This window comes from Emys orbicularis, chromosome 8, assembly GCF_028017835.1.
Source record: "Emys orbicularis isolate rEmyOrb1 chromosome 8, rEmyOrb1.hap1, whole genome shotgun sequence".
Taxonomy (NCBI): Eukaryota; Metazoa; Chordata; order Testudines; family Emydidae; genus Emys; species Emys orbicularis.
The window spans coordinates 81207554-81222976 of NC_088690.1; the positions used below are offsets into that span (position 1 = coordinate 81207554).

A 15423-nucleotide genomic window follows, 5' to 3' on the forward strand; every position below is an offset into this window, starting at 1 on the left:
AAATATTTCCACACCAATCTGTGGTGTTCCTTCATCCACCATTTCAGCAATAACTTTAACTGATATAGGCGTAAGAGCTGCTTACTCAGGTTCTGAACTCACTAGGATCACTGTACAGACAATAGAGTTTTAACTGGTAACCACTGAATGCTGATCTCTGGTTCAGTAAGGCCATTGAGCCTAACAGAAACATTCCACTAGTGCTTTGAAGGAAGTTGCTTAGTCAAAGTTTGAATAGACTTGGTGAGCTCAGGGGTGCTCATTACTTCTTAATGCTCTCAAATTGATCATTCCAATAACGCAAATGGGTAGCCTTTGTGATGGACTGATGGTGTGCTCTAGCCAATGTAATAACTGCAGTAGTCTGGAAACCATCTAACAAACTTACTGACGAGAAGATGTTTGTGGCATTCTAGTGCCCAGTCTGATAGTCTTGGAGCTCATCCTGGCATAGATGGGATGCTGTCTCCATCATATACTGGTCAAAACACAAGAGACTATAGAATAAAAAGAAGAGTTTTCTGTAGTGAAGAAAGAAGCCTGCATGCACTTTTTATTATATTTAGTGATCGCAAGGAGAGTTAAACCTTTCTGACACATGGGCTACACAATAGTTACAGAATGACACTTTGAGCTGCAGCTATCCAAGGGCACCTCCTCTCGTTAAGTGACATACTGAGCTGCATCAGGCTACTTATGGTTTACCAAACTGTGTCATTTCTCATCGCTCAGTCCTCTGGGGAATCAAAAATTCCATTATTTTTTCAGTGTCCTTAAATCATTTTTATTAACTTGTGACAAAAACAGGAATTATTGGAGGCAGAAGGCTGTCTGCCTATCTTCTGGTTGCTAAAGCATCATATATGAAAAGTTTCAGTGTCTTGAGATATAGCTGAAGAACTAAAGGACAGCATGTGATTCTATAGTAAGGGTCCAGTATAATGGGTGAGTACTAAAAAGTCCCCTAGATTAATCAAGAGCATTGCTGATCTTATTATGGTCATTTAAAAGTGATGCTTCATGAAAGCATTTGGAAACAGAGATGGAAAGGTCTTCCTCTACACCTTACCACAGTTAAAAGTAAATGGAACAGATCTCTTAATGCAATGAATTGTCACACAGGACATTGAGCCTGAGTGGACAATAAGTGTTGCAAAGAATCCTGAACTGCCTATCTTTAAATGGGCTGAATGACAGGTTAAAAAAAAATAATTAAGGGAGACCAAGAGAGTCCTTAAATTAACGTCTTCTTGAAAACAAATTATGGGTATAGGTCACTACTGTCGGATCCAGCTTTGGACATGTCCCACTCAATCTTCTTTATCCAACTAGAGAAACTATAATTTGTTGACGGCCTAGAGGGAAGGTAGCGAGTGAATTGCTGAAATGCTTGGCTGAGCCACATATTAACAAGTGGACAGATAGAGTTCTGTGTGCTGGATTACTTTTTCGTTTAGTTAGTGAGCTGGAGTCTTTATGTATAGTTGTTTACATAAGTAACGTCTGTCAAAAATGTCTTGAATTCAGCGGAAAAAGAGAAGGGCGAGAGATGACATTTCACTCTCCTCAGAGGAGGAAAGGTATTGAACCTTAACAACGTCCTCCTCTAATTACACTAGGAAACTCTTTCCTACGATCCCAGTCTTTTCCCGACATAACCAATCTTTGAGAGTAGGCCAGGCCATTTAATATTTTGGCAATGTCATGCAAATTTGAGTGCAGACCAAGGCAAAGGCCCAGTTCACATTTATGACAATTTCATTACGTTTCCAAAGCAAGGGCACAGGAACACTGAGGCAGTAGATCAAACTTCATTTATATCTCAAACCATAAGTGATCCTCATACTATATCATTAATTTGGCTGTTGTTGCTTTGCAGGAAACAGTTCTTAGCAACTTGACTCTATGTCTTCATCTCCATTAGAGTGAATATGATTTATTGCGTGTTAGATTGGATGGGTAAGTGACAGTATCTTGATGACTAGAATCAGGTTCCCTAAACACGCCTTCTTTATGTTACTTGTCTTTCCTTATATCTTCTAAAGGATGCAGATGGTGATTGTTTTTCAACACAAATGCTTGGAAATAAGTCTTGAACTGCAAATTAAAACTAGGAGCAAATATGAACAGCAGAAATGCAGGTAAAGCAAACACATTTTACAGCAATAAATAAGGTGTGATGATATGTGACTGGAGGTGGCGGGGGGGAAGGGAGAGGAGGGAGAGAAACGGCATACACTAGGAAATTATTAATCTTATTGGAACTTGTGCCTGACTGACAAAAGAGATGGAAAGTACTCCTAGAGATTGGACTGGCAAAGATTACGTTTAAGAATGACAAGTCACGTGTGATATTTAATACAGACCTAATAGCTGATTGTAAAGCCATAAAGTTTTAACATTTTCACTACTTTATCCTGGCTAACCATCCGCCCATGGCTACATGCCTCAGAGGTGTCTGTCCATACGTAATTTTACCTTCAAAGAATGTTACTTAGGGGAAATTATTTCCTAACAAAAATAAAATCTTTAAAATTAAGTGAATTTAGTGCTCATGAAGTAAAGCTCATTTGCTTATCCATAGTACAGGTATAAAATGAGAAGCACATGTCCAACCTTCCCCAGACTGCCCCAGAGAGGGCTCTGAACCACCTCAACCTGGAGAGTCCATCTCTAGAGGTCAGAGGGATGGTCATGCTCCATGCCCATTCAATCCTTTAGTTTTCTGTTGACAATGCCAATAAGGGAGGTAAGTTATTGCCAGCTGTAATACTTTTTCTCACAAGGATATCTGTCCGCTGACAACTAGACTAAGTCCACAAACTGATTTCTCTAAAAAGCTATTTGATTTAAATGCTTTCTGTCATTACTGACCAGTGCAGGATTTGCACACGCAATCTAAAAGTGAAAGGAGTATAATCCACCACTTCTCCCAAGAGCCATCTAGTGCCCTGAAAGCTTCTTTTTATTTGACAGATGTACTGGTGATATGTTATTTTGTGTTTTTTACCTCTCTGAATAACACAGGTAGACAGTACACTTTTTCTTCATCCCAAACAGAGATAAATCACCAAAACCACAACATTTTTTAGAGGAAGGGATTTCAAGAAGAATTCCATTTCAGGAGAACCCAAACAGTATTTTTCACCTTCCCCACTGCCCACCTAGAAGACTTTTGTCAATTTCACTTGGGCAGAAAGTGAAATTGACAACAGCCTTCCAGCCTCTCTGGCAGCCAGGCAAGAGGCAACCTCTCCACCTCCACCCCAGACAAAAAGGCAGAGAGCCCAGCTACTCAGCCTCCCCATCTCCCCAACAGCTCTTGAAGCCCAAAAGGCAGAGAACCCAGACACACAGCCTCCCCTCAAGCTTCAAGGACAGAGAGGAAGAGAGTCAGAATGCTCAGCCTCTCCAGCCTTAGAGCTTGGAGGGGGGCGGGGGGAAGAGAGGCTGAGTGCCTGGGGTCTTTGCATTGCTGGCCCTAGCACGTGGAGTGGGTGGGGAAGGGAAAGGGGAGAAACACACAGTCTGTGCAGCCTGGCTTTCTGCCTCTCCATGTAACAGAAGGGGGGGGGGGGAAAGAGGTTGAGCACCAGAGTCAGGCCTTGGCAGCCCTTCTGGAAAGCTCTTATCTGTGCTTTAAGAGCCTGGGGGGGGGGGGGGGGAAGGGGGAGAGAAAGAGGTTGTTTCAGTTTTTTCCCAATGGAAAAATCGAAATTTTTTGGCAAAGCTGAAATCTTCCTGTAGAACATTTTGGTTTTGCAAAAAGGCATTTTTTCACCAGAAAATCATTTAGATTAAAAATTTCCGACCAGCTCTATTAAAGATGCTTTGTTTTAAAAATCCTAAAGGCATACAGAACATCCTTGATCTAAGGCCAATATAGAGTACCAACAAACAAATATATTACAGTAAGGCAAATATAAAAGTCCAACATGAATAAGCTTTAAATAGTTAATAAGTTAGGGAAGGGAAGACTATTTGGTTATTAGGAGGATTTAGTAAGGAAGCTGCCCCTGGTTATTATAAGTGTTTCCAGTACACCTGTATTCAAAATACAACAAAGAGCATTGCAAGATGAAGCCGGGTGCAACATGTAGCCCCTAACAGCTGCTTTGCCTGACATTTTCAATTCCTGAGATGAGTAGATGAATTAATGAATGATATTCACTTGTTGTTGAAACAGAAAATATTAATTCATGCAATTTGTTTAATTCTCAAGTTCTTAAACTTAACTTGAATCTCTGCCATCCTGTTGCAATGCATTCAGGAGTTAAAGACTGCCCTAGATGTGTATTTTGTTTAAAAAGAACTCCACAAAACACGGAAGAAGCAGAGCAGAAGAGCACATTTTTCACTCTGTGGGTCATTCTGACACCATATATTCTACACTACTCATTACCCATTTGACCTAGTTTAGAAGATGTAATATCTGGATTTATGTAAGATGAGAGCAGGAAGAGAACCCTAAGATATGAGAATCTCCCCTTGATTATAGCAGGAGCAGAATATGGCCCAAGACAGTGACATGATATAAGAACACACACTTAACTCCCACTCCAACCACACACTTGGAATATGATTTGGGGAGACTCCTTTTTTTTTTTATTCCTTTCTGAATCTCTGTACTAAATGCCCTGCAATACAACCCTCATTAGAACAAAGCATGCTCATAGCTCTTTCTGACATACTGTGCCACTGATTTATCAGCACTTGGCTTTATATACAACACCACCTCCCCCTCACCCCACAAGATTAATTTGTTCTGGGCAATTGCTATTAAAAAATACTAATCTCTCTCAAATCACAAATTATAATCATATCCAAATAACCCGATAATATATTTGCCAAGCACTTAAGAAGTCAATCATTTGAATGGATGCAGTATTACTTTTAAGGTCTGCAAGTGATGGTATCAATTCTGAATCGTTTAAATATTAGTTTACAAAATATTGCTTATAGCTTAATAGCATCATAGATGTAGCTTCACAAAGATATTGGCTCTAGACAGTAATTATATCCTCAGCCTAATGTTGTGGTTAATGGACATACACATTTCAATGATAATTGCAATGCCTGAACATGATAATGTGCCTTTATTAGCAGCTACAAAATAAAGCTGAGTTAGAGCCAGTTGCAGAACTGAACTATGATCGTTATTTATTCTGAAGATTGTTTGATTTTTATTAGAAAAGTATTCTCTCTAATAGCACAGAACTTTACAGAAACCAATGTTTTGATTATAAATATAGAATTAAATACTAATTATATAAATGTTTATACAGGTAGTGTCTGGTGTGAATAAATGGACTAAATGTTCACTTAAACGCATTATAAAGTAGAGATAAATGAATGTCTAAGATGTACATAAAAGCATATCTTAGCAGGATCCAAGTGTAAGTAGCAGGCTGCTAAATCTTCTGCTAAACGAGTACTAGCCCCCTTACAAAATATTATTTAATACATAAAGTGGAGACCATGACAAAACATGTCATGAAGTCTCATATGTTGCATAAAGTGTTTATTCAAAAGTTAGGAAATTCCAGAATTAAGGTTGCCCATTCAACCTTAATTTGACCTACCTGTATTCATGCATTTTGGTGTAGTCTTTAATTACATAATGTCATGTTACTTTCCCCCCCCCCCCCCTGCAGAAAACCCCTGCAATCCCAGTACACAGACTGGATGGTGCTGAGGGAATGAATCTTGTTTGTGTAGTGAATAAGGCTGTTTGTCTGTAAGATGCTTGCCTCATTTGCATGAAGTTGGAAGATGTGTAGTAATGAGACAGGAAACTGCGGGAAGAAAGAATGTTCTTGTAGTTAAGGAAGCTGAATGCCATTCTGGAGAAGTGGATTTTATTCCTGCATCTGCCACTACAAACTTCCTATGTCCAATGACATAGAATTACTAATCCAATATTTGGTTAAAATCTGCATGGGAGTCACAGATCGGGTAATGGGAGACCTTATCATAGGAGGTCACGAAAAATATAACATTTTGCACAAAAGGTTCAATAAAATTAAAATGATAAAAAATAGACACCCCTGCTATTGTTTCAGTGAAGAGTGCCAGATCCAAGTGTAAGTAGCAGGCTGCTAAATCTTCTGCTAAACGAGTACTAGCCTCCTTACAAAATATTATTTAATACATAAAGTGGAGACCATGACAAAACATGTCATGAAGTCTCATATGTTGCATAAGGTGTTTAAGTTCACAGCTTTGGTTGCAGCTCAGAGAGGAAAGCAATTCAAGTATGTATTTAGGTTTCCAAGTGGGCTTGTACAACCCACGCCACTGTATCTTCACTGCTATTTTTAGCCAGCCTATCTAGATTTAAGCTAGCATGAGTATTCCTACTTGAGCTGTAATCACACCTCTAATTGCAATGTAGACATACCCTTTGTTTGATCTCAGTTCTCACTAAAGGGTGATTTAGAAAAATAGATCATTTACCAAAAAGGACAATAGCATGTTGTGCCATGTCAGCTTAGAAAGAAATAATAGGACAAATATGAGAAACACAGTTTTACATCCACTGATTTGAAACCACAGTGTGCAGTGTATTCTGGCTGTTTAGAGTATGAAAGTGTGGAGAATGTGGGAATTTTTTTACAAAAATGCGTGACTCAGTTTACCCACTCACATTGTATTGCTACCCACTTGGTGTGACAAAGTTAATTCCTCCCCTGGAGAAGGGAAGTAAGAAAAGACTCTCAGAGTCCATGTCAACGCTACAGCACTGACAGGGAGCTAGTAGCACCACAGAGGCACAACTATAGCACTGGTACTATAGTGTAGAAGAGATTTTTCTGTCAGTGAAGGCAGTGGTTCTCAGCCAGTGGTATGTGTACCCCTGGGGGTGCTCAGAGGTCTTCCAGGGGGTACTCAACTCATCTAGATCGGTGTTTCTCAACCTGGGGGTTGCAGCTCCCAGAGAGGTCACAAGTGCATGGCTGGCATTAGGGAGTGGCAAGCAGGGCAACTGACCAGGGTTCACGCCACAGGACCCTGTGAAGCTAAGTTACCTGTTTCAGCCCCACCACCTGGGGCCCGGGCTTCAGACAAGGCTCACAAGTGAAAAACAGATTCAAGTATCACACTGAAATGTAAGTACAATATTTATATTCCAGTCGATTTATTTGATAATTATATGGTAAAAATGAGAAAGCAAGCAATTTTTCAATAATAGCATGCTGTGACACTTTTGTATATTTAGGTCTGATTTTGTAAGCACGTAGTTTTTAAATGAGGTGAAACTTGGGGGTACGCAAGACAAATCAGATTCCTGAAAGGGGATACAGTAGTGTGGAAAGATTGAGAACCACTGATGTAGGTAATCCACCTCTCCAACACCAGGGTTAGATCAGCACAGCTCTGGTGCTCATGGGTGTTAATTTTTCACATTCCCAAGCACTGTAGCCTTGTCGACCTAACTTTTAAGTCTAGGCCAGGCCAGAGTCATATAGGCCTGTCTGAGCTGGTATCAAATGCACTATCAAGAACTGAATGGAGTCAACGCATCGGTGTGCCCTGGAGAGACAATGTAAAATCCAATGACCAGACATTAACTTTTAATGAGTAGGAAACAGGATCTCTCTGCAGGAGAAAGATTCAGGTTTTGTTGTAGAAGCCTTGAAATTTCTCATCCCACTTTGGTCCTTATATTTTTGCAAGTAAGATTTCCCTTCAAAGTCAGTGATAAATTTACAGATTTCAATTGCCCATCAATCAAAAATAACTTAAGACTGCACGTTTGCTCAAGTCAAACTTATTTATAACATCTTTCACCAGGAAGAAAGGCATATCAATCACATTAAATAGAGAGTGTACTTAAAATTTTGTGCCATATTTAAACTTTGTATTTTGAAACCTCAAAACCTGTTACTTCTTGGGTGGTTATATTTACAGTATTTTGCTCATGTTTAGGACTAAGGGTTTTGGAGAAAAGGGTAGCAAAACAATTGCATGGCTCACAGCTTTGGCATTTATTCCAGGCCACCTGACCTATTCAGTCTTTTCTACCTGTCAACACAACAGGCAGGTTCTCCCTAGCTGATTCAGATGTTAAGAAAACACAGTTACTTCTGACATTACCCTCTTACACACAACTCACATATATGATCAGTGGGGTAGCAGAGACCCGGGCTCTGCCTATAAAGAGTAATAGGCTTGACGGCCGCTCCTGAAGTCACCTCTCTCTCTCTCTCTCTCAGTATTAGGTGGGAGACTCTCCATTGACTTCATGAGCTTTGAAGCAAGCACTTTAAGAAAAGCATTCTGTTGCTGTGGAGTACAGTCTTGTTGCCATGCTGTGGAAAATACTAAAGCCAAGATCTGTCCCTATGACATAAATGATTACTGTCTTCAATATACTTTCTTCCACATATTACTGAACATTACTCCAAATTAGAAATATTTCATCAGAATGCTTCTACTTTATCCATAATTTCAATCCCCATGATCATTAACTAACAACATGTGCATGGCAATATCCTATTCTCTGATACAAGTTTTTTAATAACCAGAGTACTGTATATGTAAACTATAGCGTATTTTTGATAAGGAAGTCATGGCTTATCTCAGTTTTATCTACATAAAAAGAAATTGTTGCCTCCTCTTTCCATCTTTTGAAACTTTAATAATTCCATACCCCTACTCGAATGTATTACGGAGGTAAGTTGCACCCAGTTGTCATTATGATGCTTCCTTAACAAACTCTACATGTTAAACTCAAGTGAGAGGCATTTCATGCAATCTGAAAAATATTCAGTTCAATTAAAAATAATTGATGCATGGTGAAATAATTCTTCCCAAAGCTGCTGTAAAATCTTCAAAAAATAAAGCTACTTAATAATTTTCATCTCCTACAGGCTACAGAGAAGCATTATTGCATATTAAAAATTGGAGTGCCGTTTTCCCAGAGGTAAAAGAAAGTTATTAAAACAACCTATTTATTGTTGTTATAACTATCCATTTGTGCTACACAAAAAGTAACAATTTCAGTACATTAAAAGAAAAGCTAATTAAGGCATAATTAGTATTTTCTGTATTTTGATAATTAGGGGTTAGTTGGCTATTCCTTTTCAAATTTCTATTTGATGCACCCCGACAATATCTTTAATGAGCAACTAACACTATTGAATCCCTGATGGCTGAGGAGTTTAGTGACCACTACTACATTACTTCCATTTATCACTGCCTCTTTACCTATAAATTAAACTAGCCCTGTAGCTATGTTGATCTACTTTATATCAATTTCTTCATCCATATCAGCTGAATATGTATGGCATTAACCTCATTTACTAGTTGGGAAAAGCTGAATTAAAATGAGATCTAATTTCTAGTGCACAGCACAATTTCAAAACTGCCTGCTAATTTCCACCACCTGTCAGCACAGCAATCCTTTACTTTCTTGTAATGAAATAAAACAGTGTATATATTTTACAGCTCAGAAAAAGGGTCATCACTCAAAAGTGTTAAGATATCATTAATCACGAAGACACTAAGGTCCCGATCCTGTTATGTAGCTTGCACAGGCCAATGGCTGCACCCACACAGAGCCCCAGTGAAGTCAATGGGGCTCCACACAGGCACAAGGATCCTACCGTGGGTGATGCTTTACAGGATCAGAGCCAAAAGTAGCCAAATTCTGTACGCGTATTTATTGTTCCTACCAGCTCTAATGTTAGCATGCCTGCAGAGAAGACAATCAAATAAATAATGAATGTAGAAAAGGGATATCAATGTAAGTCAATGTAACAGACGTTCTGCATTAGAGAATGAACCTGGCCCTAAATTCAAAAAGTGCCTAAATAATGTCAGAATATCCTTCTATTGTGCTTTTAGCAATTGCAAATTACATTTACCAAGGCTGAAAATTATCCTCAAATCAACATATTTTGTTCCTTTCTTCCCTTACAATATACTGTTGTCTAATTCTAACTCTCCTAATTTTTGTTTATTATGATGCAGCTCTATTTCTCAAAAGCTCATATTTTACATTTACAAGTTAAAAAATTGGGAAAGTATCTTAATATGAATGTAGTCCCAAATATTATTTAATAGCTTGACCTTCTTTATATTGGTTAGACAGACGAATAGATGGAATGTGACGGTATTATACATAATATACACCAGAAGATCTTCCCCCCCACCAAAAACAATAATTAGTTAACCCACTTCACAATCATGCCCCAATCTAGGAATAACTTTTACTGTGAATAACTAAAATACAATAATCTCTGCCATTTACCCTTCTCCATAGCTTCTATGTCCAAATGAGAATACTGGGCCAGCTGGCACAAATGGAGTAAAACTGTCCAAAACTCCCATGGGCATGGGAGCTTGCTCTTACTCTAGAATACTCTACCATTGCATCCCTCCATTTTAATCCACGGGGCATGAAGAAGCAAGGCAGGTCAGAACACACTACACCCCAGTATTCCTATAAGGTGCCACAGGACTCTTTGTTGCTTTTTACAGACCCAGACTAACACTGCTACCCCTCTGATACTAAACTGGAATGGTTTCCCAAGAGCGGGCCCTTGGGAACCATTGCCATTTTGTGTAGATTCAAACAGCCCCCAGACTGCTCTAATCTACACTGGGGTTAGGACAGAGCCCAGGAAAGACAATCAGCCTCCGTTACATTCTCAGGCTAAACCAAGAATCTGGCCCGTTGGATTTCAAATTTGAAACTTTTATTTTAAAATGGTTCGTACTGGAATGTGGAACTGAAAATGTTTTGCATTACAGATACTTTTGAAGCGGTCAGATATATACTTGCTAAACCTGATCATTTAAATTAGGAGCTAAAACTCACCCTCCTCAAGCATATGCACAAATAGGTAAAGAGGTAGACAAGCTCATTGGAGCTACTGGACCCAGTTCTGGTCTCCTCCCAAAATTTGTGGAGTTCATACCCTGCAGGTCATCTACAGCCAGATTAATGGAACAGGTTTCTGGGCCAGCATGTGGGAGTTGTCTGTACATTTTAACCAGGGTACTCCCCTGCCTAACCACACAAGTCCTCAGGAAGACCACTCCTGATCCTAACAGGACTAATCTGTGATAGAGCTCTGTTAAGTGCCACAGCCAAATCAAAACACTTGCTCTTACTAATGCTGCTTCCACAAGGCTGCCCTCACCCAAAGGTGTAATAGGACACAATTCTGGCCTGAAGTGTTTTGGAAATCGATGTAGAATGACCCAATCCTAAAAATATAATCCAAGGTTAAATGCTATTAAATAGCATCACATGCTGTACAAAGTAAAGATGACAAGTGCATAATTAAGGTAGACATAATCCTTAATCCATGGTGATGGGGGGAAAAGGGAAATGGGGAGAGGGGAGGAAGACTAAAGATAGAGGCCACAAAACAACACAAATGATGGACAGTATTAGAGCCCTGATTCTGAATTCATTCAGCACCTTAACATTTTGAATTTAATTTCTTTTAAAAAAAAAATATTAGGTTATAAAATATGTAAAACCACTAGAACCGTCTAGTGAGTAAATCCCATCTCCACCTTCAAATCTAGTACATACTTACTACCATACTCAAAAAACAAAACCACAGAAGTTACAAAGGAGCTGACAGTTAAAAGGAGTCTTTTGTTTTTAAAAATACAGTTTGCTCAAGAGTGTTGTGGAGCATCTGAGTGTGTAAGTACATATGTATGCTTTTAACTTTGTATACTAGAAACATAGCAACTCAGTCTATAAAAGGAAAAGGAAATTTAAGCCAAGAGTAACTTTTTATAACTTTACTGTAAACTTTAAATGTATGAGAAACTTAACAGCACATTGTTAGTAGTAATGATAGTTGCTATTACTTTGAGGTCAGGATATGCAAATACCACCAAGTTGACTTGATTTAAGTGACCGCCATAACTTTTATCAAACCTATTAAGCGTATACATTTTATCAACTAAGTTGTACTCCCATTATTTATTATCCAGAAAAAAAAACAACCTCTCCAATGTGCTATATTCAGATTTACCCAGAGTAATATCAAGCCACAAACTGATGAGAACCAAAGAGCCCAGATCCAGTGAGATGTGTCTCCCGAAGCCATAATCGTCCAAACCAGCCCTCTTCCTATGACTACATTAAACATTCATTGCAGCTCTACCACTAGCAGCACTTCCCCAGGGCAGAAGTTCTCAAGCTGTGGTCCATGGACCAATGTCGACATGCTGAGTACTTGTTGGTGGCCTATGTAGCACTTACAGATTATTTTGTGCTGACCTGTTTCCTGCTACTAAACAGTATAAAAAGACAGCTGAAAATACACTCCTTACTTTCCTAATGTTACTCTTCCATTTAAGCATTTTTTGTACTTGCTATGGGAAAGTAATATGAATATTGATGACAGGAGAGATCACCTGATAATCTCTCTATTAAATTGCAGTAAACATAATTAAAGAGTTTGAGAATGCCTGCTGTACAGTAAGTTTAAACTCCCTCTCAACTCACATGTGCGCGTACACACACACCTCCCCACCCACCCAACACCAATCTGTGGAGAGGTAAAACTTCTTTCTAAAACACAATACAGTGATGGTTTCCTGTAGACCTAAGCATTCTGGGAAACACTACATCTACTGCTGGCTCCCAATACTTGTGACTGCATATCAACAATGCCCCTACAAAAGTAAATTTCAAAGGTGGAGGCGAAGTTTGCCAACCACTGACAATGGACCAGGAAAGCACTCCTGCCCATCACCCCTTCCCCCCATTCAAAGACCTGGTCATTTATCCCAAGCCCAAAAGGGAAATCAAGTGACTGAGGAAGTTTCAAATCTGCCAGTCAGGAGGAAGGAAACACCCCACCATCTCACTAGGATATCAATCCTCACCCCTCACATATACCAGAGTGCTACTTGGGGCATGTATCTGGCTAAAATGTATCTCTTAAATATCCTCAAAAACCATACTTTAGCAATATAACACATAATACATGTAGGAGAAAGGGTCATTTCCCTCTTGAGCGTGTATGTTATTTCCCTCAAATATTCATGATGTTTCCCCTATCACTTACATTTTCTGAACAGGAAGAAATAATCACCTTAAATAATAACACCACAAAAATAAATGTACTTATTGGTCACAAGTTAAGAATATTGACATAAAACCCATTTAATAAATGAGTCAAATAATGAAACACAAAGTGTTCTGTAATAAATAAGACTTTGGCTGCTGAAATAATGGGCCAGATCCTCGTGTGAGGCTGATCTGCTAATAGATGGTTGGTGGCACAAACCTGGTTTAAAAAGTTCATGTCTGCACTGCTTTGATCCAAATGCTATTCTGTTCAGGGGCAGACCCCAAGCACCATTATAGAACAGCTGTTAGTTGTCCAAAGAGTTGAAAACACAGCCTAAGATCAGCACAGCACAGGGCAGTTCCAGACACACCTCTTTCCTACTACACTAACAGCACCTATGTCAGCAATATGCCACCACAGGATTAGCCTTACAGTGGGGTTAGTCTGGTTAGGCCAGCTACATCAGCTTTAGGACAAAAATACACCAGTAGTGCTGCTCTATACCATACCAGAGAATATGGCCCAATAGCACTTAGAAACATATTACATATGTTAATGTGTACAACTCAGAAAGATTATGTCCTAGTACATTACTCTTACATTGACAATATAGTAGCACCCGCTCAGTGGCACCGCAAATATGTAGTGGCACCATGGGAACAGCCTTCGAGGCTTTTTCAGTTTACTTAGAAAGAAAACTCTCGAGGACCATTTAATGAACAATAGACCGTAGGCAATGAATTTGCTGAATTATTTTCATTGTTTTTCCTACCATCTCTGTATTTGATGTTATTCTTAATTGCCATAGGAGGTTTTGGATAAAATATTTTTTAAAATGTAGCTCCAAATTTACACCAACAAGCCAAAAGAAACTTTGCTGCATTACACTAACTGTAGAACAAGTATTGTAATTAAGTTAGATTACTCAATTTTCTCTAATCACTGCTTGTTTCTAAGTATATGAACATAAGATCAAATTTAACAATGTTCACATAAAACTATTTCAAACTATCTCAATATGGCTGAAATATGCAGAATATCCATTATCTGTTCTGTAAATAAAACTTTGTACAACAATCTGAACCATCGTGAATATTTATATAAATGGATATTAACTTGGCCAATTGATATATATCTGTTTTTCTGCTTCCAAGCGTGAATCCTTTTATTGCATATTTGTAGCTACCTGCCAGCAATATGCAGTACCAGAGGATTTACAACTGCGAGGATAGAATGCCATCTGCTGCTACAAATGCCGCTACAGCAAGAAAAAACAATAAAAAGATAGCACAAGTTCTGCTTTCTGTTTTTCTCATACGTGTAAAATATCAAATAAATATACTTTGGGATAGTTTTTAAAAATACACCAACTTCAATGGGGCTCTACACACAGGATTCCACACATATGGAGCTAATTGCAAGTACAGGCATGCAACTTCTATCGATAACAGAAAAATCAGGGGTCAGACCCACACACAGAGAGGACCCAACATGCACAAGTCTGACTTTGAGTACTTGGGTACAGTCCTCATAATGGAAAATTCTAGATCAAACCTCTTCCTTTATCAGGTGTTAGTGCAGGAGGGGAGTGATAGGCCTCAAGACATTACAGTGGTGAGGCCAATAAGACTCCACTCATGCAAGGAGTCAAATTAAAAACATTTTTGCTATTTAGTAACATTTTAATCAACAGTTAACGATTTAAACTTTCATATGAATGGCAGTTGTGACAGTAATCTTAAGACTTCTCAGCCAGTAAAATACACGGATTACCATAATAAATTTCATGTGCCTCATGTTATGGTTTAGTGTGTAAGAACTCAAGCTTTACATTCTTCTTTTGACAGGGAAGCCCCAGGCATTTGAGTGTTAATACTTCATTTTACTCAGACCCAAATTCTTCCCCCAGTTGTACATCAGCACTGTCCCTATACCAGAATGATAATGGAAGGCACAGCTTCTGCTGGATTGGCTGGGAGAGGGTGCTAAAAAAAACATGACAGTCTGGTACAGCATACTATACTCCATCATGCATTAACAGGTCATTTCCACCCAGCACCAGCCCAGACAGCAAGAGCCCACACACAATAAGGAGAATTAGGACATCAATATATTTATTTACCACCTGACAAAAAACAGATATTATTGGTCAGAATGATTATGACACAATCTTGCTTCCACTGAATTTCAGTCAATGGGAGTTTTGTCAGATTTGAGCAGGAGCAGAATCTGTTGTTGTAATATTATAAAGTAATGTGTCATATTTGAAAAACACAAATGAGCTTTGGGAATTGAAGCAACACTTACGTTTCCGTGAAAAAGTAATTCAGCATATTATAAAACTTTATTTTTTAATATCAAAGTAAGGAGC

General features: G+C 38.8%; 1 protein-coding gene across 3 annotated transcripts in view; it reads right to left on the reverse strand.

Annotated features, from left to right (window-relative positions):
* The window catches only part of RANBP17 (RAN binding protein 17), a 254633-nt gene that overhangs the window by 194523 nt on the left and 44687 nt on the right, over positions 1-15423 (reverse strand). The gene's annotated exons all lie outside the window — the stretch shown is intronic.